The sequence below is a fragment of the Schistocerca americana genome, chromosome 7, assembly GCF_021461395.2.
Source record: "Schistocerca americana isolate TAMUIC-IGC-003095 chromosome 7, iqSchAmer2.1, whole genome shotgun sequence".
In the NCBI taxonomy this organism is placed as follows: Eukaryota; Metazoa; Arthropoda; class Insecta; order Orthoptera; family Acrididae; genus Schistocerca; species Schistocerca americana.
Genome location: NC_060125.1, coordinates 547961042 through 547983823, shown reverse-complemented (window position 1 = coordinate 547983823; position 22782 = coordinate 547961042). Strand labels below are relative to the sequence as shown.

Sequence of the window (22782 nt, the reverse complement as noted above, 5' to 3'; positions counted from 1 at the left end):
AAATAATGGAAGGAGTAAAAGTAACAAACCATCCTGTCTGTTGCCTGTTTGATGCCAAACTTGCAACAATTTGATTTCATGAACTGTTAAAGATACTGAAACAAGGTTTTCAACATATTAGGATACATAGAAAGGTGCATAATTATGTTGCATGTGTAATGCACTTTACACTTGTATCAACTAAGATACTGAAACACTTATGTGGAGTGATAGCCTTTTTACTGCCTCCAGAAGCTCCTGAAAAGACAAGTGCAGCCATATAAAGCTTTTTGATGTTGGCAATGAAACTTTTTGCAAAAAATATCTGAGAAATAACTCAAAAATAAAAGTTGAGGCAGCTGGAATCAGCTACTTCAGTCAAGCATCATGCAGTGAGGCTCTTGTGCCTCGTTCCACTATCTTATCAACCATTTGGCTGTTTCCTTTCTTCCACATAAGCTGCTCACTTAAATATGAGTATGCATGCATATGTAATTGTTTTACTAAGTCTTCACTGATATGCTAGAAGTTAGTATAACTACTTTATACTAACGACAACCATAGCTGACCACTATATCTTTGTCATGTAAAGTAGGGCCAAGAGAAATTATATTTAATTAGTAGTTTAAGCCAGTAAGTTGCTTACTAAAGGACCTCATGCAGATACCAGTTATTTTCCTGTGGGATCTTCTGACTGATGTCTTTCAGGCAAATTCAGCTCCAGTATATTTAAAGGGCCTGGTGATGAGGAAGTGTATCACTGAAACTGGTTGCCAATAAATTGATAATGAAGTTACAGCCGATGGCCGTGCTGAAAATTGTAATACATGAGTCAGTGCTCACGATCACACCCTTACCACCATTCAAATGGTTCCTTCAACAAATCTTTGGAGTACTGGCGAATCTACATCTCATGTTTTGACTTCCGTTGTTGTGGAAATAACATTTCCAGTGAGCGGCAATGTGATTTACAATTGTCTTCTAGTAGCTGTTTATACAAAGCGCTGTGGAAATTCCAGCCACTCTCAGACCATAGAGATTTGTCTTTCAATGACTTCTGAGCTCTCTATCCGTTTACTATGGTCATATGATGCACCTTGTTTGCAACTAAGCTCCAGTTTAATCAGTACCATAAACAGAAAAGTTAGTTGAATGCAGCTTAGGTATCCAACTTGTAGGATCTTGCACGCAAGTGCAGTTTCACGTGTCAGAAGTGTAAAGTTTCATATTCAGAATCTTTGATTCAAGACGTAATTGTGTGCCTTGTGCTGGCACGGAGGTTGCAGCTAAAACTTTGGCCACCGTGCCACCAATAGTGATGTGAAATGGTTTGAGTCTCACCTAATTAACAAGAAACAAAGGGCGTTGCAAAATACCTGCAGGGTAAGCAATCAGTCTTCATCTGGCTGGGAATTAATTACATATGGTGTTCCTTGAGGTTCCATTTGGGTCTGCTGCTTTTCCTTGTGTACATTAATGACCTCTTGCCCATTAACTGCCAGATGATAAGTTTGTTTTATTTGAAGATGATACAAACATTACAATAAATAGCAAGTCAAGTAAAGATTTAGAAATGCCTGCCAATCAAATTTTCGCTGACATTAATAAATGGTTTAAAGCTAATTCACTGTCATTAAACTTTGAAAAGACCCTCTACATAAAGCACTCTGTCTTCAGGCCACGAGTGGCCTACTGGGACCATCCGACCGCCGTGTCATCCTCATGGAGGATGCGGATAGGAGGGGCGTGGGGTCAGCACACCGCTCTCCTGGTCGTTATGATGGTATTCTTGACTGAAACCGCTACTATTAGGTCGAGTAGCTCGTCAATTGGCACCACAAGGCTGAGTGTACCCCGAAAAATGGCAACAGCGATGATGGCCTGGATGGTCACCCATCCAAGTGCCGACCACACCTGACAGCACTTAATTTCGGTGATCTCACGGGAACCAGTGTAACCACTGTGGCAAGGCCATTGCAATTCAGAATCAGTAAGAGATTTCCTTCTGGCATGTATGTAACATATGAAGACATGCAGATTGAAGAGGTTGACAATGTTAAATTTCTGGGATTACAGCTGACAATAAATTCAATTGGGAAGGGCATACCACAGAATTGCTGAAGCGCCTAAACAAATCTGTATTTGCTGTGAGAATGATGTCAGATGTAGGAGATATAAATATAAAAAAATGCATACTTTGCTTACTTTCATTCTATTAAGTCATATGGAATCATATTCTGTGGTAACTCATCAAACTGAGCAAAAGTTTTTTGCATGCAAAAGTGTGTAATAAGTCTAATTTGTGGTGAAAATTCAAGAACATCACGTAGAAACCTGTTCAAGGAACTTTCGGTATTCTAACAACTGCTTCTCAGTATATTTATTTCTGAATGAAATTTGTTGCAAGTAATATTTCCAACCAATATCTCAATACATAGCATCAATAATGGGAATAAGAACAATCCACACAAAGACCTAAAATCTTTTGCCTTGGTCCCAAAAGAGACCCATTATTCAGGAATGCACATTTTCAATGAACTGCCAACAACCATTAAAAAATTTGTTTCAGACAAAGCACAGTTACACAGAGCTTGAAAGACTTTTTGATAGGCAACTCCTTCTACTCTGTAGATGAGTATCTTAACTTGGACTGTTAGACCAGCTTAAGCAAAAATGTCAGATTTCAGTTGTGAAAGCAACAGTCAAGATTAGATAGTTTGTGTATGATATATTTATTAAAAGTGCATAACTACATTTCATTCTGACAGTGTATCAATTCTGTAAATATAAGCAATTCCAGTTTACTATAACATATTGACATATTTTGACAATCTCCTGACAAATGATCAGGATAGAGAGTATTATATTCAAATGTTTTACATTTTTTATGTTATACTTTCTGACTTGTTCCATACCCACGGGAATCATCTCATTTTTGGGTCTATGGAACAAGAACTGAACCCAATCTCTAATGTACTCTAATCCAAGTCTGATCTCCTAGTATTGACGGGATGCTTAAAATTACTAAATATTTCAGGATTTCCTTGCCAGCTCAGCATGCTTCTATGAATGACATTCAGTTTTTCCAAGTTGTTAGTTGCTTTCTCAAACAATGGTCAACTGATGATTCCAACTCATCATTCTTTAATTCTGCCTCTATGACTCATCATAGTATACAGGTGTCCACATCACTGGCATCTTAGTATCAAATGACCTTTTATTTGATGTTAGTTGGGTACACCCTCACTCCTTGGTGCTGTGACATACAACATGCATGTCAATGAAACTTCAGTCCTGTCCTGACTATGATAGCAGATATAACAGAAACTGATGTCTGCACTGTGTAGCAGATAGCTGTGTATATGGCAAGTGCAGTCATCTGGTCTTTGAGTGGCTCACCGATCACATGATCAGCTGCAGTACGAAGACAATACTGTGGTCCACATAGTAATGGCTGTGGGGAATGTGGGTTCAAAGCTCCCTTTAGACTTGACACTACTTGATCAGTCCATGGGCGCCAGTGCTGCGGAGTCTTTTATCGACAAGGACACACATCATCAGCTCAGTTAGCCTCTGCACAGCAGGCCCAGTGACAGGTCCTATTGTACTGCTGCAAGACCATTCCTCTACCCGGAGAACTGTCACTGCGGCTAAGTAAAAAAACATTGAACATGTGCACCTTAGTGGTGCACTCCCCAACTGCTACTAACATTTTTGGCTTAGACTCTTTAACAGTTTTGGGTTCACAGAGGACCAAGTTAATTTAGCATCAACCACAGCTACTATTATTTGAGGACAGATTTAAAGGATGCATATCTTCAAGTGCTGCCTGGTGATGCATCACATCAGTTGCTAGTTTTAAATATGCTGTTTGGCTTATACCTGTACAGTTGCTTACCATTGTGGATTGCAAGTGTATCTGTCATTTTCCAAAAGCATTTGTAATTGTTGATTCAAGGTATTCCACATTGTTTTGATTATTTGGATGATATTTTTGTGACAGGGTTAAATCCCTGTTTAAACAGCCTCAGCAAAATGGTTGATTTTTCAGTTAGAAAAGCAAAGTCTCTTGTCTCCAGTGTTATGATGGCCTCAAGGCTGCTCCATTTCTTATGCCATGTATACCAGGCCTGCCATTGACACTAATGGTGGATGCACCCCAGTATGGCACATTGGCGATTTTGTCACACAAATTCTCAGATTTATGATGTCAAGAATTTTCATATATATCTGTATGGCAGCAAGTTTCATCTGTCGACTGAATCTTGACTTACATGTCTGGGCATCAGTCTAAGCTTCCAGATAAGATAGGCAGCATCTGCAGTGCTGGACATTCTTTTTAAGCAGACAACATTAGAAAATCTATTTTCATCCCACTGCCCAATACCTCAATACAGACACCCTGTATCACCTCCCTCTTGACTGCAACATGGGATTCAGTTGCTCAGAAACTGTTTGTTTTGCATTGGATCAACAGCTGCAAACTACATTGGACAAATTGCCACTGATGGCACGTGAGGTTGCCTTGGCATCATCCCATGTCCCAATCTTGCACAAGATTTGTCACCAGTCCAGAGGCAGTGGTTGGAACATGTTTCCCACCAGGCCACTTTGGTTTCAAGCAATTATTTTGCACTTTGCTACTTGCTCAATGCCACAAAGTGCATCTTAGCTTTGGCCACATTATACTCGGAACTGTTGGACATACGAGTAATTCTGCCCACACCTTCTTCATGCATCACACTGGAGAATGAAGGCCTTGGCCAGGCATCAGTGCCAATGTTGAATGTGTGAACCACTCCTACTCCATGAATCAAATGTCCCTAGCTAAACACTTTTCACCATGGTCCCACTCTGATCATCCTTGGGAGTGCATCCACATCAATTTTACACAGTTGTTTCAGGAAGCTAAATGATTTCTAGTGGAGAATGACCTCTCCAACTTTCTGTTCACGGTGCACCCACCATTCTCCACCACACCTACAACCATTTGTGTCCTTGAGAGGATGTTTGTCACTGAGTGGCATCTAGCAACCTGGTGTCATGTAAGAGTCCCCAATTTACATCAATTAAGTTTCAAGCCCTTCTTCCCCACAATGATATCAACACCTGACCAATGCTCCCTTTCAACCCACCTTGAGTCTGGAATCTGAATGAAAGGTCCACATTTATAAAACTCAAACAGGGAAGGCCTTGCTATCATCATCGACCGAGAATGCCTTGCACAGCTTCCTCACAGTATACAGGTCCACCCACATCAACGATGTCAGTTTAGCCAAAATTCTGCACATGCACAGGCATCACGTGCAACATGCCCATCCTGCATGCAAGCCCAAAAACACATGGGGCACATGTGTCTGGACACACGAGGCTAGTGTCCATGATAGGCTGAAGGGGTCATCATATGCAACAGGCACTGTCAGATATTTGACATTGCAGCTGGGAACGTTTACCTAACCTGCCATAACAACCCGGTCCCTTTGCAATCATAGTCACAATCAGTGCCCCTGACTCCAACCCATGGGCAGGACAGAAGGGTTACCACCAGCTGGGTCTCTTGCCCTCTTCCCATATACCTCCTGCAGTGGGTATGGGCCTCTGCTCCTGTACTCCTACTTGTCCACAGATGGGTGATATATCACGGTCACGGTTTAAGAATCTATGGAAATGGGACCGCTCCCTCTGTCCCAACTGTCTGTCATCCCAATGGCACTGGAGCAGTCTCTCTTTGTGGGCATGCTGCCACACCTGCATGTTTCATCTGGGCCTCAAACCTAGTCTGGCAAGATCCATTGGGAGAGATCCTCCACCCTCCCACCCCTGGCAGTGCTAACATTACCTGCATCATTTTCAGCCCTAAGTGCCAATTTTTGGGGATGAAAGAGTTAATACCCCCACCAGTGGACGCAATCGATGGCTGATCAGGAGCATTGCTGTTAGCTATGGTTAGATGCCATCACCAGGTCTCATGGGTGAGGCTAATAGCAGCATGGCACTAGGCGAATGGGTAAGGCTCAGTCTTCTTCGGTACACTCCATGAGCTCAGTTAAATCTCATCTACCAGCTCTTCAGATATTGACCTCACTTTGGACATTGGCTTTGTGGCGTATGTTCTTGGTGTTTATACAGTGATGCACTCATGAAAACCTTGGCTTTCTTCACAGATTACACGTGAGCACTTTAAATTGGTAGGACCAGCCATTAAAGAAAAATACCATGTACTGGCGACAGCTAGGATTCCATTGCAGCTGCTCATTCAGTCCAGACTTATTAAGTGGTGTATACCTTTGAAACACTGCAGCAGTTTCTCAGGCTGATCCTAGTCTGGCAGAATCATTTTATTTTATTGCTTGTGTATTGATGACAAGTTGTGTGCCATTACCTTTTTATGACATTCTGTTAAATGGATTACAGTACCCACCACATGATCTCTCAATTGTGTCTTTTTTTAGAATTCTTTGGATTTCTGCTTCCGCTGCTGCTCTCTTCACCAATGGTATTTGATGTGGCTCTGTACAAAATAATGCACATTCTCTAACTTGGAATTTCCATGTACATCCATGCATTTTTCATATTTCCTCGTAAAATACAGACCAATTTCTTTTCAAATCTTGCATCAATTTGCAATGTTGCACCTCAGACAATTCAGCAAGCTTTCCCATCTTCTGGTCAACTAGATCAAGTATATTAACTTATCTAGTGGCATCAAGCTCGTCATGATTATCTTCTTTCCTTCCCATATTATCTATGACACTTATCTCTCTCATTTCATCCACTGATTTCAACTCTCTATATGCAGAAATCTCTTCATCTTTTTCTACAGTTCCATTATTCTTTGCCATCCTTGATAAGCAGCTTTCCTTTACTATAATCCAGTGTGACACATTTGTCTGTGAGCAAGCAAACTCCAAGCACAAAACTGACACACAACACTTGGACAGTTAATATGTTCTTCTCAGATTCCCTCTATCCACTCTTAAATCTTATTAAAACTTGCCCCTTTATCAGTTTACTCTCATTCTCTACAGCACTAACAATGTGGATTTAGGTTGGAATGTCTTCAATATTTTTTAACTGATCATATAATACAACTGAGACCACACTATCCTCACTGCCTTTGTCTCTCAAAATATCTATCTATATTCTACATATCTCAGTCTCTAAAATAGGTATTCATGCTTCAGCATGTATGATTTTGTTTTCATGCAACAGATCTTGCCTTATGTCCCTGTGATCTTTAAATTTCTTGATTAATATCGGTAATGACCTGCTTCCAGTGTTCATACCCAATTGCGTCACATTAGAAACTTCCTTCAGTTGTCCAATTCTTGTTGTAGAGGCATGTGTTCTCCATAAGTACTCATTTGTAGTGACTAGTTTGGTGACTTTCTCATACCACTCATAAATTCATGGCAATCATTTCGCAAGTACTGTTCTTGTGCAGGTTGATCTCCTGAATACCTTGCTTCTTCAACTTTTCTGTGACTATCACAAACACTGCATGTCAGGCAGTCATCAAAATTTTGCCACATATACTCCCCTTGATAATCAACATTATTTTGTAGCTCATGGTTACAGAAATCACTAAGGTATCCTTTTCTCGAATCAAAGCTGCACTCTCCATTCTGTCTTCTGCCCTCTTCCTTTCTCCAGCTTTCCTCTTCCACCATCAGTTCTATCTTGTCCAGCATTAAATATAATTCCTCCACATTTTGGTCTGGTAGCAGTGAAATTTTTCCATGCACTGCCAATGACAAGCTTTGAATCAAAATCTCCATCAGTCTTTCCTCACTAATTGGATCATCCAGATATGCTTTCTTGTCCCAATTTTTTCTATACAATTTATCATTATTACATATTGATGTGAGTAAATGGCGAAAGTGAAGAGTGAAAATTTCACTGAACATTATTTATTTTGTAACCAATACTACTTCATCTTCCAATTGTTCATAGATCTCGTTTTTTGTGATCACTCTGCTGCCACAGGCATGCATTTCTCATTGCAAAAAGCCAACCAAAAAACTTATTGTCTCTTGTTCATCCCAATTTACCAGATACAAGTCTCTAAACTGTTTTGTAAAAGGCAACTGTAACGACTGAAATTTATGCACACTTATATAATTATCACTCACAGTACTGGTGGTGGAAACAATAACGTCTTTCTGTTTAGCTTCAAACCTTGGCACAGTTTCTCTTTTCCCTTCCAAATTCGGCATTTACACGCTGTTCAGACTCTACACTCCAATGATAGTGTTAATTAATGATTCTTTGTTTACTTAGCAGACACTTTGTTTCTGTGATTTCACTGTCTTGTTTCTTATTCTGCATGGATAAATTTGTCATTTTTTATTTGCACCAGATTTTGTGTTCCACAAATTCCTCTTTTAATGCTTGAACATCATTCTCAATATTTATTTATTGCTACATTCTCTCTAAATTCTCTGTTACTACTCTTAAGAACTTTCATAGGTGAAATCCTGACTTTTTTCACTTTTTGGAATTACATCACTTCATTCACAAAGACTTTGGATCAAATTTATAACAGCAGTATTCAAATTTCAGGTTGGAACTGTGGTAACTGTTTTTAGTAGTCTGCAAATTTGCTTATATCATTGTTATCCATTGTCCATTAAGAATGGCGCATGGGTGTCAAGGTTTGCACTGCTTTGTGGTCACTTATTACACTGTCATTTCCTATTCCTGAGGCACTTTCCCATTCAGAACTTATTAAAATGTTTTCTGTTACATGTTTTTGTTGACTTTGCCTTGCCATTACACTGTTTGTCTCCATTATTAACAGAAATATTTTTAATTGCAAAAATGAATGTCCTCATCACTTTTCTTAGTTTATCTCTAATTAACGTCATCCTACTTTTTACTTTACATGCAGCTATCCAAATGCTGACACACAACCGTTCATAGCAAGGTGCCAGGGCCCAGGGACATATCGCCACACTGCAACACCCCCCTTATCTTTCCAAATATATTGATCACATTTAGAGGGTGCCACAGCATGATGATTTGTATTATCCATCATTTGAATTTTAAGGACTCATTAATTGATCTACAAGAGAAACGCTATGATACAATTAGACATTTTATTTTTATTAACACTTTTTGTCCCACAGTTCCCTTGTGTGCCACTAAATAACTGCTTAAGAGCTAAATAAATTTTGAATATATAGGAGTACACTACAGAGAGTGACCCTAACATTGAAGAGAGAGAGTACCAGATCAGGACAACAGTTGCAAAAGTTCACATATGAGAAAGTAAATGAGTGACCAGTCACTGCAACTCAGTCCTGAGGAAACAGTCAATGCATTAGGTTATTGTAAAAATTGTTAACTTAAATGTGATTTGTTAACAGCGGTAAATTAACAAGAAAGAATAACACTCATTCACGAAGATGCACTTAACAGTTCAGTATCTCAGAAATGAATTGGACTTACTGCCAATAATTGTAGAGGAACACTCACCACCTGTGTTAGTAATGACTAAATAGGGCCTAAAATCTAGTGAAATAATGTATTATGTATTAGAAAATGCCATAAAGATGGTGGTGCAAAATTTATATTATTAAATATACAGCAGTTAAAAAAAATTTTTTTTTTCTTCATCACCACACCAAAGAGGGATGACTGTTGTTGTCCTTCACAGTAATGATCTTTTGTTAGCTAAGCATAAAATAATAAGGGTATATTGCCCACCAAATGATGTAATGTGCCTTATGGATAGACTTAAAAGTGTAATTGGTCAGACTTTTCCTAATTTCCTTGCTACATTTGGTGACTGTAACACATATGCAAATTTAAATAGTATAGTAAGCTTGAAGCTTACTGATGTTTTAAGCTCATATAATGTTTTAAATTTAAATATACTACAGTAATGTATTCATGTCCACTAGAATAGATTATGCTAAAATCGACAGAAATGTTAAATAGGTAAGGTAAACTGCAGTAGCTTAAATTTTCATTATTCTGATCACTTTTGTCAGGTGATATGAGTACACAAATTAAGCTTTGTCTAAAATAGTAAAAGTTGTTCTGCAGTAACAAACTATGAATAGATCAAATATTCATGGTTTTAAACACAAACTTGCACAGAAGTGGGATTCTGTGCACCAACTCTGTTGATACATTGTGACTATAGGTGCCCTGTCAGATGAATCCAGAAGGTAGTTAAAGAATGCCAAAATGGATGTAATCCTAGACTGAAACTCCCAACTAGTCTGATTAGGCTCAGGCAAAGTATACATCACCTAAACATGTTTTATAAATCAATTAATCTGCAGGTATTTAAGGAAGAATACAACCACACAAAGAAAATTTTCAAAACTTAAATTGCTTCTCTCCTCCCACCCGTAGCCTGCTACCGCTTTCCTTCCCTACTCCACTTCAGACTGCTGCTTTCATTCAGTGCAACAGTTGCATTCTAGACATAGATAGTAGTCATGTGAGCATCAGGTAAGCTTCCTTGTGTGAATATATATGTGTCTTTTCCTTTGTAAAGAGGGCTTTGGCCAAAAAAACCAATGTGTAATGAGTCAAATGTGTCTTTTTGTTGTGCCTGCCTACAGACTCAACATGTCATCTTTACAGTGGACAGCAATCTAATGTTTTCATAATGTTGTTGATATTCCATACTTGACTTTGCAATGTTTGTTTTTATTACAAATTATTTCATGTGCACAGCTACTTTTATACCTCTGTGAAGTTCAATAAGTACTGTTACTGTAATTAATGGTTTAATTACTTCTCTTCAGGATATATTTACAGAGGAAGAGATGTGGTGTGTGTCACTTCACTTGATTAAACTGTGAAACTGGATCGGGCCATCAACTATGTAATAATGCCACTTTTAAAATTCATTTCTTGTTCTGTTGATATCATTTGGCACTACCAGTTACAGCACCAGTTCCCAGGATATCATTTCAGGACAGTACGATATAAGGCGTTTCAGGTTTTAACAAAACTGAGTGCAACATCAAACAACAGGTAAGGGGACTATCGCAGAACCCAAGAAAATTAACACAAAAACATTCAGCTTAGGACATGATGATAACATTTTCAAAAATCCAAATCCTATATGTAACATTTTAAAAACTGTATCACTACTTCTATTTACCAACCAACACATACTATAGATGCACAGGTCAAGGCCCCATATCACCATATTCATTGTACAGCATATGAAACTGTGGAGGTCATTGAGCAGGAAGAATGCAAGGTAATACACATGATAAAGAAAGAATTTTCATCTGATGGGATGGCATATCCAGTGCAATTACTAAGGTGTAGCTAAGGGAATCTCTAAACCGCTTACCTACCTGCTTAACGGCAGCATTAGAGAAAATATGTATCAAACTATTCTAAAAAACAGTGTTGTGAAATTAGTGTGTAAAAAGGGAAGCAGGAAGATATCTCCACTCCAGCTTAACCCTTTCCACTTCAATGTCGAGTGCCACTCGACATTGCGAAATTTGTTTTCCGCTCCGATGTCGAACCTCATTCGATACGACTTTTCGAAGCTCTCAGACATATTTTGAGTCTACTAGGCATTATTGCTGCAGTGTGCTTCCATCTAGGAGAACTAGTGTTAACTCGGTGTCGAACAGTCAAAGATTGTAATTACTACGTTCAAGTCCACGCACTTGAAGTGGCTAGTTCTTCACATACAGTCCTTTCTGAGGAAGAGATTTTAGATCTTTTAGAGCAATCTCTAAGTGAAAACAAGAGTGAAAATGATTTTGATTATGATAGTGATTCATTTCAAAACAATTCGAGTGACAATGACGAAGAAAACAGTGACAATGTGCATGTTTCTAGTGATTCAGCAGAGGATTCGTGGCGAATGTGGAGCGACACTGACACTGACTTCACAGATTTTCCTTTTGATGAATCAAAGTGTGGTATTATAACAGAAAGTAGTTCTGTTCCATCATCGCCCATCGGATTCTTTCAATTAATTTTTACAGATAACCTATTTCAACAAACAGCAGATGAAACGAATAGGTATGCTACATCAAAAATATGTAAAGTGACACCACTTCCACAACATTCTGCATGGTGGGACTGGAGAAATGTTACCATGGAAGAAATGAAACGCTTCCATGGTGTGCTACTGAATATGGCATTACAGAAGTGGAAGAACTTGCAGGACTTTTTTTCAAGAGAATGGTTACAATCATCGAACTTCTTTCCAGACTGTTTTAGTCGCCGATGATTTATGCAGATTTTCTGGGCATTTCATGTTTCTAATCCGATGAGTGCTGCACATGTCAACAGTCAGGTTCAGTCACATCTGAATAAAGTGACAAAAGTACTGAATTACTTGTCTGGCACGTTTCTCGAAATTTATTGACCATATCAGTATTTAGCTGCTGATGAATCTACAGTATCGTTCAAGGGTCGTGTATTATTAAAAATGTACAATCCTCAAAAACCAACAAAATGGGGACTCAGAGTTTATGTAATTTCAGATTCATCAAATTGTTATATCTGCAGTTTGATACCCTATTTTGGCGCTGTAACAACTGAGTCATTGATTTGTCCATGCTTGAATTTTTCTGAGAGAATAGTTCTTCAGCTGCTAGCTAATATCAGAAATGCTACTGGGCAATCAGGGTATCGTTTGTACACTGACCGTTTTTATACAAGTGTTGCATTAGCTGATGAGCTGTTGAAACAGAACATGCATCTCATAGGAACGATTCAGGCCAATCACAAAAACCTTCCAGCTGCAATCAAGAAAGGAGCTCTGCGTCTAAGGAAGCATGAAATAAAATGCGTCCGCAACAACAAAATGATGGTTCTGGCATGGCAAGATAAACAAACAGTTCTCATGCTTTCTACAAAAGCCAATAACTCAGTGTCACTTATAGAAAGGAGAAACAGAAAGGAAAGGGAAGAAATAAAGAAACCAAATGTGATTATTGATTATACTTCAAAGGTGGGTGGAGTTGATCGATCTGACCATTTTATTTCCAGTTACGGTTTTCTAATGAAAAGTCTCAAGTGGTGGCGAAAACTATACTTCTGGCTGTTGGAGGTAGGACTTGTAAACAGCTATTTACTATACAAGAACCACTGTGAGAAAAACAAGTTGACAAGAGCATCTCACAAAGCATTCCGTAAAAGTGTTATAATAGGATTAGTTACCGAAGAAAGAACTCAAGGACAGAAATGAGGACGTCGTTCAACTCCTGATGACGAGGAATGCTTGAATGGGAAGTTGCACATTATCAACAAGCTTCCTGGGAACAAGCATAAGGATTGTGCAGTGTGCTCAGACAGAAAAAAGAAATGTGGCAGGCATGAAACTGTGTATTAGGAAACATGCTCACGAAACCCAGCTCTCCACCCTGAAGAGTGTTTCAAAAAATACCACACAATGGAAAGTTTTGTACTGTTAAAGCTTATGTAAATATATGAATGAAAGCACACATTTTGTTTTAATGTACACCCCAATTGTTGGCCAGCGGCCACATTGTTTCCACAAAGAGATCCGCGCAAATCTCAGTGGTGCACTGCCGCCCAGGCGGCGGCGATTTAAATAAGAGCGCGCGGAGCTGCCCTGTGTCTGCCTTACGGAGTGCAAAGGGTTAATGCCTTTTTCACAAAACATACACTGCTTATAAATTCTCAGTACAGCTTTAGAAAAGCACTACCACAGCAATTTCACAGAGCATGTAGACAGCATAAATATCTTCAGAATGGCAGAAGCTTTCGACACAGCAAATCATAGCTTACTTCTCAGAAAACTGACATCACACTGAATTTGCACAATTACTAACCTGATTGCTGACTGTTGTTCCTCAATAGCTCCTTAACTCTGTAGTCTCAAGCTGAAAACTGTCTGTATTTGTAACTAAACTGAGCAATAACAGCTGCAGCACCACTGCTTTATGGTTCACTTATTTGCACATTTACTCTGATTAAATCCCATTTGAGTGATGACCAGCTTTTAACATTTCCCCATGTAACTAGCATTTCACTGGTAAGAAATCTGTTAACTCCAATCTGATCAGTCTGTGGCGACTCCTTCCATGGCCTCCACCTGCAGCAACAGATGACGGCCCCCCAACACCCTCACTGCCTACTTCCTGCAGAGGAAGAACTTAGATGCCCATGCTATCCAGATATCTCACATGCTGAACCATTGCTTGAGCAGTCTCTTGTTCTACTCTGATGAGGCAACACTTCCCGACCATGTTCTTGGCAGCTCGCCCACACAGCGCCACGTGGCTTGTTAGTCATCTGCAGCACTTTGCCAGGGTATGTGTGAACAGCAAAATTCTTACCCCACGCTCAGTGGCAGTCATCTGTCATGGTTCACTAAACAAGAGAAGTGCTACCACATTTCTCCGCACTGCCTTCCCCAGCTGCGCACCCTTGAACTGCTTCCATTGACTCTGGGTTTACAAAACATGATACCGGAAGCCTGTTTCATCCTCCCAGTAACAGCACCTGCAATACTGCATGCAGTGTGATACAAATAGTGATGTGAAGTGCAGTGCAGTGTGCACCAGGAGTACCAGGTGGGTTTATTACCATCCCATCCCTGGCTGTTTTGGCATCCCTTTGCCTACAAGCATGCCACTGAAGTAGGTTATTTTATCTTGCCAAATGACACCAAACAACGGCTGTAAGCCTTTCATGGCCTCCCCTGTCCAGAGTCCACCCTGAATGATGTCCCTCCTTCATTAAGAAGTAGTAACTCATTAAATCTTACTGTAGTTATTAGCTTTTAGGAATAATATATCAGAACAAGCTCACACAGCTCTTCCAACACACACTGTTATTTATTGTTATCTTCCTTAATTAGCTCACCAGTTAGGTATGTATGCCCGTTAGGGGTATGGAAAGGAACCTAGATCGTTCCTTCATGGTGACGACTTCCAAACCAACACACTGAGTCTCATTACCGAAACACACTAGTTTTCTTTTATCATTATTCCAATTAGACCACCCCATGTGTCACAAGATCAGTTCCCATTCAGCTGATGAGACACAACCTGCTCACACCTACACCTGTCCCTTGCCTTCTCCACCCCTCCTGCACTCCTCCACTCATGCCATCCCTCCACACACATCATCACTCCTCTCCCACACCCATTCATGCATGACCCCCTTTTGCACACACCGCCACTCCCTCTCCGCACCCCTCCCCATGCCTCTCTGTATGTGCCATCATCCCTCATGCACCACCATGCCCCTCTGCACCTCAACTGCAGCTGACAGCCATATGCCCAAACAAGCCTCACTTTTATTGTGTAATGTACTGAACACTACTTCGTGCAATAACACATGGTGAAGATTGTATTGCTTGGTCAACATTGTGTGTGTCCTGCCTACCTTCTCCTGTGCAATATTGCTTGCCAGCATGACCCCACATATCGTGACAAACTGCTCACACTGTTAAGTCACAATGTTGCTACCACACATTCCCACCCCTACGGTGGTCACACCTGGTGGGCTCTCAAGCCAGAAGCCCTCATTACCCCTCCCACCCCAGTACTTACAAGCACTTCAAAGGTGTCAGAACTCTGTAAGACACTGTCAGCACTACAGAACTGCTTGCCACAGCTGACCAACAGGGTAGCGCACCCAGCACAAGTCGACTCTACAGACCCTCCTCCCAATTGTGCATGCTCACTTGCCCCCCTTCAACCCACAAGACCCACCTATGTGGTTTGCTTCCACTGAGGCAGTTTTTGCAGGTTGCTCTATCACAAGCAATGCAACATAATTCGGTATGATTGTCAGCCATGTTGACCCGACAACCTCTGCCGAAGTCCAGCATGTTATTTCAGACCCATCCCTCTCCGGCAGCTACACTAAATTAAAATAATGCATCATATCTGGCTCCACACTCTTGGAGCTGCAAGTGGCAAGTAATTTGTTATTATCTAAGCAGTTTGATGACATACGCCCCTTGCTGTTGCTAGATCACATCCAAGCACAATATAGTGATCTTGGCTGATATACTTTTCAAAACTCTGAACTCCTCCACCACCACAGCTGCAGCGCAAAATGCCAGTTACCAGCAAGGCCTCTGGCCGGCTATTCATCCACCTCTCTGCAAGCCACCACACGCATGATGTTACTCACACCACCGGCAGCTAATGACCCTCCACCCAGCATGCAGGCCCCCAACCTCACCAGATTCTCCCACTTATCAACAGCATCACCTGCCAACACCTCACGCACCTGCCACTAGGTGTTGATTGCCCCACACAAGCAATGCCGGACCATGTGAAAACAACATGGTGTCATTATGGCAACTATGATTACAAAAGTTAATAAATCAGTTAAGAAGGCTAGGTGAGTGTTTCTGTTAGATAGAGCATATAAGCACTTATTAACATCTCACTTAGACAGTGAATTAGCATCATTTAGTTCCAGTAAGATGGATGTAGAGAAATTATGGGTGAAGTTTAAGCAGATTGTAAATCATAGTCTGGAGAGTTATGTGTCAAGTAAGTGGCTAAAGGATGGGAAAGATCCACCATGGTTTAATAATAAAATCAGGCAGGTGCTGAGGAAGTAGATACTGTTGCACACTCAGTTCAAAAGGGAATGCATCAATGACAAGAAGAGATGGTTACTAGAGATTCTGCACAAAAAACATATTACTACCACTGTCACACCTTAGAAAAAGATCTAGCCCTGTGTAAAATCACAAAGCAGGTCTAAGGCTTCCATTCAGTCCCTTGTTGACCAGTCTGGTGTGGCAGTTGAAGATGAAGCTTTAAATTTCACATTCAAGAAATTGTTCACACCGTGGAATCATACAAACGTACCATGATTTGACCATCACACAGACTCCCATATGGATGACACAGTAATAAGCATACTGGGCACAGAGAAACAACTGAAAGATTTGAAAGCAAATAAATTTCACAAAGCAGTAAATTTTACGAAGAGTACTCTATAGTATTGGCCCCTAACCTAGCTTGCCCAGCACAAAGTCCCAAGTGACTGGAAAAAAGCACAGGTGGCTCCTGTATATAAGAAAGGTAAAAGAATGGACCTGTATAATTACAGACCAATATCCCTAACTTTTGTTTGCTGCATAATCCTTTAATACAGTCTCAGTTCAAACATAATAAATTTTCTTGAGACTGAGAAGCTTATGTCCATGAATCAGTATCGTTTTAGAAAGCATCACTCATCTGAAACCTGGCTTACCCTTTTATTACATGATATACTATGATCTGTGGATGAAGGGCAACAAGCAGACTCCCTATTTCTATATTTCTGGAAAGCATTGGTCATGGTGCTCCACTGCAGGCTGTTAATAAAGGAATGGGTATATGGAATAAGTTCACAGATATGTGAGTGGCTCGAAGACTTCTTAAATAATAGAACACAGTATGTTGTCCTCCATGGTGAGTGTTCATCAGAGACAAAGGTATTTGTCAGGAGTGACCCAGGGAAGTGTGCTTCTATATACATAAATGATTTGGCTGACAGGGTGGGTATCAATTTGCGGGTGTTTGCCGATGATGCTGTGATGTACAGTAAAGTGTTGAAGTTGAGTGACTGTAGGAAGATACAAGAGAGCTCAAGACAAAATTTCCAGTTGGTGTGATTAATGGCAGCTTGCCCCAAATGTGTAAAAATGTATGTTACTGCAGATGAGTAAGAAGATCAAACCTGCAATGTTCAGATACAACCTTACTAGTGTCCTGCTTGACACAGTCAAGTAATTTAAATACCTGGGCATAGCGTTGCAAAGGGATTGTTGTTTGTTGTTGCGGTCTTCAGTCCTGAGACTGGTTTGATGCAGCTCTCCATGCTACTCTATCCTGTGCAAGCTTCTTCATCTCCCAGTACCTACTGCAACCTACATCCTTCTGAATCTGCTTAGTGTATTCATCTCTTGGTCTCCCCCTACGGGATATGAGGTGGAATGAGCATGTGAGAACTGTAGTAGGGAAGGTGAATGGTCAACTTCAGTTCATTGGGAGAATTTTAGAAAAGAGTGGTTCACCTGTAAAGGAGACAACATATAGGACACTGTTACTACCTATTCTTGAGTACTGTTTGAATGTTTGGGATCCATACCAGGTCGGATTGAAGGAAGACATTGAAGCAGTTCAGAGGCGGTAGGATCAAACAACACAAAAGTGTTAACGGAAATGATTCGGGGACTCAAATGGGAATCCCTGGAGGGAAGGTGACATTCTTTTTGAGAAACACTACTGAGAAAATTTAGAAAACCTGCATTTAAGCTGACTGCTGAACAATTGTACTGTTGCCAACATACATTGTGCATGAGGACCACAAAGATAATATATGATAAATCAGGACACATACAGAGACATACAGACAGTTGTTTTCCCTTGCCCTATTTGAGAATGGAACAGGGAAGGAAATGACAAGTAGTCATACAGGATACTCTCCGCCATGCACCGTTCGGTAGCTTGTGGATCATCTATGTAGAGGCAGTTGTAGACGTGGAACTACCCCCACCAGCATGGTTCTAACCATCCTCCTGATACCCAAAACCACTATAAAGCAGGCACAGCTTGATGGTCGCACCAAATGTTTGGCAAAAATGTGACCAATTGCAGACCTCCATTGGTCCTGGTCCCGAAACCCGGCACCCACCAGCTGTAGGCACGACCAATCGCTGTACCATTTCGTAGTACGTATTCATACGGTACTTGAATTATGCTAGTCCTCCTGTCCACTACCTCATTGACACTGGCTCTGACTTACTCATATACTCCCACAAACTACTGCTAAATCCCAGCCCCCCCCCTCTCCCTCCCTCACCACCACCAACAACAACTCAGCCATACTTATTTCTGGGGTGTATACCTGCTCGCTCAATCTAGGCTTCCAGCATGAACTTCCATGGATCTTCATGGTTGTGGACATTACCAACCCACCTGTGGGTGCGGACTTCCTCACTATTACAGCCTGCAGGCCTATATAATGAAGCATGATTCAGTTGAAGACATCTCTGTCCACTGCACGTCCCACCCTGCCACATGTTTTGCCATGAAACAGCTGGCAGTTTCAGGCCCATATGCTCAGTTTCTTGCAGAATTCCCACTCCTCATCCAGCCACACAGCATCCCCTGGAATGTTCAGCATGACACTATTCATTACATCGCCACTACACCTGTCCCCCCCCCCCCCCACCCCCACCCACCCACCCAGTTTTCTACTATCTCTGTCCCCTCCTCCCTCAAAAGTGCAAAATCGTACAAAAAGAGCTTGAAGAGCTGTTCGTTACCAGCATACTTTGTCCTTCCAAAATCCCCTGGGCTTCAGCTCTTCATCTCGCCTCTGAGAAGGATGGTTCCTGATGCCCTTGTGGCAAATACCATAAACTCAATGCCCACACCATCACTGACCACCATCCTAACCCACTCTTCTCACCTACAGTGATGTCATCTCAGGAGCTACTATCTTCAGTAAGACAGATTGAACTAAAGACTACACACATATCCCAGTCACCAAAGAGGAGATTGAGAAAACAGCCATAATCAGTGATTTTTAGACAACATCCTCCAGGGTGCACCAGGATGTTTTGCCTACCTAGATGATACACTCATATACTCCAGGGACCCTACCAAACACCACCAGCACCCACATGAAAATTTTTCCTACCTACAGAATGCTGGAGTGATCCCCAACATGGAAAAATGCTTTTTTGGGGCAAGCAAGGTTGAATTCCTCGGAAACCTAGTCTCTGCTGCTGGCTCCCGCCACTCCAAGAGACAGTAGAGGCAGTATTGGATTTTCCACACCCTATCACTGTCAAAGGCATCCAGCATTTTATCGGCAGGGTCAACTTTTCCCATCGCCATTTTAAGGATGCCACTGCCACTCAAGAGCTCATTACTACAGCTCTCTGTGATGATAAAACAAAGGCAAAAAGCTGGTCCTTGGACACAGGCCATAATCGAGAGCTTTGAAAAAAACAAAACAGGACCTTGAAAACGTGGCCATTTTGGCCCACCCTCACCCTAGTGTCCCCACACAATAGCGGCGGTCGTGAGCGAGATGGTTATCAGGGCCATCCTGCAACAATTGGTGAACAATGTCTGGCAACTGCTTGTCTTCTTTTCATCCAAGCTCTCTGATGCACAACACCGCTGGAGCATGGTATCACCGCAAGCTGCTCACAGTCCACAAAGTCATCCACTTTTTCCTATTTTCATTTGAGGGACACTTCTTTATGATCTTCACAGACCACCACCCCCTCGCCTCTGGTTTTTGCAGGAAACACATAGGTCAGATCTCATTTCAACAGTATAGGCTACAGGAGTATATCACACAATTCACTACTGATGTACAATGTGTTGCTGGCATCGATAACATTGTGGAAGATTTTCTTATCCCTTCCTGTGTCATCACCCAAACCTTTGACTACAATGCCCTGGCAGGTGCTCAAGAGGAGGACATGCTTCAGAATGTGGACTCTGGCCTCAACCTCGGCTACGATCCATACCCGGCTCTGACCTTAAGATGTGGTATGATGTTTTCATGGGTCCTTCACAGTCTGAAAGTTCCAACAGTTGGCCCCACCCTTTCCTCCCTGCCACCTTCCAAAAACTGGCATTTGACCATGTCCACAGCCTTGTACACCCAGGCATCCACACATCTGCCACCATAATGAAATAATGCTTCGTCGGCCAGGCTTCCAATATGAGTGCAGCACTGGGCCCAGTACTATATTCCATGCCATTGCGCCAAGGTCGAACGGCATGTTCACTCCCCTGCAGATGCCTTTCCCTCCCCCCACCTACCGCACAACACCGGTTCATGCACACGTTCAACTCAACATTATTGTTGGCCTACTACCCTCCTCAAATAGATATCAATATCTGCTGACAATTACTGACATTTACTAGCTGGCCAGAGGCCACACCTTACCTCTGAAATTTCTGCTGAAACTGTGGCTGCAGTCTTTGTTCAGACCTGAGTGTCCAGCTCTGGATGCCCACGTGACATCACTACAGATCCCAGGTTCCAGTTCACTTCAGCCCTCTTCTGATCACAGACATCCACCTAGGGCTCCAATTTCCACAATACCACCAGCTATCACCCTGCAGCTAATGGCACGGTGGAGCAGTTCCACTGCACTCTTAAAGCCGCCTTCACATGTTATTCTTCCGAATGGTCCGCTGCCCTACCCCTGGTACTTCTAGGCCTGCAGATCACTCACAAAACTGACATGGGAACTTCTACCACTGATTTGGTATGTGGACAGCCACTCGTCATTCCTTGTTATTTTTTGGAAGTGATCCTGCCCCCTTCTGACAGTACCATCCCAGGTTTTGTGCACCAGTTCCAGAGCTTCATGGCTCAGCTGCAACCAACACCTCCACAACATCATGGTGAGCACTGTACCTTCATCCACCGTGACCTCAAAGCATGCACATGTCATGCTTCCGGTGGATGCATACCAGCCACCACTCTGCCCTCAGTATTCGGGCCCACACTTGGTGTTAGGCTCAAGCCAGCCTACAGCCTAGAGCCCCTCCAGCCAATGAGCACAGCACCATCAAGGTGGAGTTGCCTCGCCTAGTGCCAGTCCCAGTCACAGCACCATTAACACAGTGCCTGATACAGTGCAGGCCAACAATTTCTCATATACTGTTCCCAACATATCACTAGCAGACGCCGTGTCTGACACACCATCAGCCGACACCGCCTATGGTCCACTGCCAACCGACTATATGACTGACAAACCCCCACTGCCTGAGACCCTAATGTCACCACCACACTACTGTGCACATCAGGATGGCAGCTGGTGGGCATCTGAGGTGTTTTTCCTAGATGTAAAATGATAAATGCCAGGATTTGTGGAAAAGACGGGATTTATTCCCGAGAACTGGGATACAACGTTCATAAAAACTGGCTACAGCTGTGGAGTGAACCACACATGGTACAGAAAGAGCATTTTGCCCTTAATAGGAAGGAGTGGCTGACATGTCAGAGGGTAAGGAAGCCGGCAGGAAAGAGAGCGACATGCTGTTGCGGCAACTACCTCACCAACCCTCTCACATACCTCATGCGATGGCACCTGGTCCTCTCATTGGCAAGTTTGAGGTAGAAAGTTGGCATCTCTCAGTCAGCAATACTGTGGTGACGTCCTTAGCTCAGTGTAATGACATGGGAGCCAGCCACAAGTACTGCAAAGTAGTTTATGTAACAGCTCACACCACTGCCTGAGGCTAAGTTAAAATGATGGAAGTAGAATATAATAATAATTTTACCATTTTTACCTGTTACCATGTACACTACCTTTTTCACAGCCTCCAGCCAATGCAGACAGCGCCTCAACCCCATTGGCGGTCGCCTATCCCAACAAGATGTCAGCACCACTACACTAGCACCTGTACCACTGTAGCAGTGACACTATTTCACACGCTCCCAACCCACGCACAGGATTTGCCTATGCTCCTCCTCTCACCAGAAATCACAGCAGGAGCATGAGCACAGCAGTGATAACCTGCGCCTGCCTCCCAGCAAGCATAAACTGTCAGCCTCAAACACTCCTCTGGACAGCTGGCACATCTGTTTTCCTCTCAAAAGGGGGAAACTGCGGATGACTGGATGACTCCTTCCATTGCCTCCCACCTGCAGTAGCAGAGTAGCAGATGACAGGCTACACAGACTGGAAACCAACCAACCCCCCCACCCCCCACCCCCACCCCCACCCCCACCCCCCACCCCCCAAACACTCTCACTGGCCACTTCCGCCAGAGGGAGAGTTTAGACGGCCATGCTTTCCACATGTCATGCATGCCGAACTGTCGCTTGAGCAGTCTCTTGCTT

At 42.2% G+C, this 22782-nt stretch overlaps 1 protein-coding gene across 1 annotated transcript in view; it reads right to left on the bottom strand.

Annotated features, from left to right (window-relative positions):
- LOC124623079 overlaps positions 1-22782 on the bottom strand; it is a 230613-nt gene that overhangs the window by 1249 nt on the left and 206582 nt on the right. The gene's annotated exons all lie outside the window — the stretch shown is intronic.